General features: G+C 38.3%; 1 long non-coding RNA gene across 1 annotated transcript; it reads right to left on the bottom strand.

Annotated features, from left to right (window-relative positions):
• Window positions 1-625: 625 nt before the first annotated feature.
• On the bottom strand, window positions 626-1,256 carry LOC115414653 (uncharacterized). Its single transcript, XR_003934692.1, has 2 exons — window positions 1,048-1,256; window positions 626-950 (listed from the first exon to the last, which is right to left on the bottom strand). It is a non-coding gene; the product is annotated as an uncharacterized LOC115414653 (long non-coding RNA).
• Window positions 1,257-2,786: the final 1,530 nt, after the last annotated feature.

The raw sequence follows: 2,786 nt of genomic DNA, 5'->3' as shown, positions 1-2,786 counted from the left end.
AGATAGGCCTAGGCCCTGGGACCAACCCATTCAATTTGGGCCAAGTAGGCCAAAGTTCAAAGTCACAGCAAGGTCACAAAATCTCAAATTTTCCTATCTCTCATCATCGAGCAATTTTCGAACATTCATAAAAAATTAAAAACGACTCTGATTAGCCTCCAATTTGATACACCCGTAGCTTATAAGGCAAGGCAAGTTTATTTGTAAAGCACATTTCAGCAACAAGGCAATTCAAGGTGCTTCACACAGGACATTGAAATACAATGACAAAGGAAAAAGAAACATGTAAAAGGTGATTAAAGACAGCAAGTAAGAAAACACATAAAACCCAAAAATATGAAGGTAGTGTACCTCTGGAAAATCATTTCTTTAAACACCATCATACTGGAAATTTGTTTTAGTTCTGCACTCCATCTGTTCCACTTCCCTAACAGTAATACAGAAGCTTTTCAATGTTGTATGCACACGTCTGACCTTTACATTTAAATTTTCCCTTACATTGTAATCCCCCTTGCTTTCATAAAACTTTTTGAATGTTTTTTGGTGGCAATTTATTCCTTGCTTTGTATAATTGAGCTGTCAAAAAAAAGAAGTCAAAAAATTTTTGAGTTTTGGATTTTAAAAAGAAGTCCTTCGTGTGAACCCGAAAATCAAGCATTATGAATGATTCTGATTGGTTTTTTTTTTGCAGAATGAAAAGTGGTTGAAGTGAAGTTTTGTGTTTCCCCATGCAGTGTTAGGACTGATGGTACGAGAACCGGACCCAGATGCAAGACCCACAGACGGAAATACAATTAAAGGGGATTTATTGAATACAGTCAGAGTAAATAATTCACACAGGAAAGTAATGGATCTTTCTTCAGTGTGGTTGTAGTGGGGAACCGTCTCGGCTTCGGATTCCAAGAGAACCACTTTACAGCCCTGGTCGGGAGCACACGAGGGGAACCCGACTAGGAAGAAACACAGAAGAGTCAGGGGACAGACCAGGTCATACACGGGTGGACAATCAGACAGGCAAACGTACATAGCGATAGGCAGGTCACGTACCGATAGTCCAGGCAGGGGTCGAAACCAGGATAGGGCACCGAGGCGGATGAACAGACAGGGGTCAGGCGAATTCTCAGGTGTGATAGACGAACCAGGTCGAAGACAGACGAGCAGGCAGACAAGGGACAGGCGGAGACGGTGGTCGAAGGGCAAAACGGGTCACAACAGGCAGGCGAACAAGCAGGATCCAAAAAACGCTGGTAAGTTAACACACCAAGAGGAGGAAAACGAACTGGCAACAAACAGGGGAAAACACAGGGTTTAAATACACAAGAGGGCGGGAAGACAATTGGACACAGGTGGAGACAATCAGGGAAGGGAAGTAAAAACACCAGACATGACACATGAGGGAAACTTAACAAAATAAAACAGGAAGTGACACACAAGACAGACAAAACAAGAGAAAGTCCGGGGACTGATATGACATACAGTTCATAGAGGAATGGCAAGAAATTACACATAAATAAAATATTTTAGCGATGAGAGCTTTGTAAAGGATTAAAATGCCAAAACAGGTAGGTTAGTTAAATGTAAATGTGTTCAGTTATGCAAAACTTACATGGCATTTATTTTTTCTTTAAACTGTGGATAAGTTTCAAATAAATGTCTTAGTAATAATCACAATGATAATGATACCGTAACTCCTTACTGCCGAAATGTGTTAACAATTTTTGAAAAAATAAAATAGAATAAAATAAAATATTTGTGTAGTTGCTGTGATCCAGATCCTAAATTAAGCCATAAAACTCGAACAGCTTTCAGAGAAAGATTCAGAGTGTCTGGGGAAACCAATATAGGTAAGGGACAAGGCTGAAAATCATTCCTGGATACGTGTGATCTTTATTCAGATTTAGATTCAGAAAACTTTATTTATCCCATACGGGCAATTCATTTGCAGCTTACCACAGACATCAGCCCACATCCAAAGTGCAATGTGACAAACAAATAAATCAGTGCACAAATACAAGATCACTGAAAGCAACTATGAATAAATGCATTTAAATAATCAACATTAAATAATCAATAAATACCAATGCAGACTAAAAGACTCTACTGGTTCTGTAAACATAAAAAAAAAAAAAAAAAAAAATCTCATACAAAATAACTAAAATGGCTGCTGTCAGAGTTTAAAAGTGTGACGGCTGAAGGAATAAAAGATTTTGAATATCTGTTAGTTCCTGTTACGGTCTCCAAACAATAAGAAAGTAAGTCAGCTCAAAAGGAAAGGAGACCCCAACATAAAGAAAGGACACCATAAAAATTAAATGATTTTAAGGATTTCATTAATCTAAGTTAAACAAAAGTAACCCGATAAATCAACAATGAAGTCATTTAAGAAAATAACAACTTAGAGGGCAATTCATACCGAAGATAAACTCAATGAACCAAAGACCTGGAGGTGCCAGCAAAAATAAATAAAATGGAGGGGGAAGGCAGGCCACCCCCTATAGGGATGTAGAAGCTGCTCCCCCTCCCTAATAGAAAAGAACTTATTCAGGTAGATCTAAAACGAAAAGTTTGACCACTGGCCACCCCCAGGCCAAACTAAAAGAAATTAACTTAACCCTTTCATGTATACTGGTCACTACAGTGGACAGCTGTTCTACAGCTGATCTCTTATATATTCATGGATTTGTTTGTTTGTTTTTGCACATATCTTTATTAAAGTTTTAAGACACTACATATCTTTTCTGACATGGATTGGTAACATTGTGTAGATCTCCCCTGAGCATACTCTC

The sequence above is a fragment of the Sphaeramia orbicularis genome, chromosome 24 (assembly GCF_902148855.1).
Source record: "Sphaeramia orbicularis chromosome 24, fSphaOr1.1, whole genome shotgun sequence".
NCBI lineage: Eukaryota > Metazoa > Chordata > Actinopteri > Kurtiformes > Apogonidae > Sphaeramia > Sphaeramia orbicularis.
This window is presented reverse-complemented; position numbering and strand designations above follow the sequence as displayed.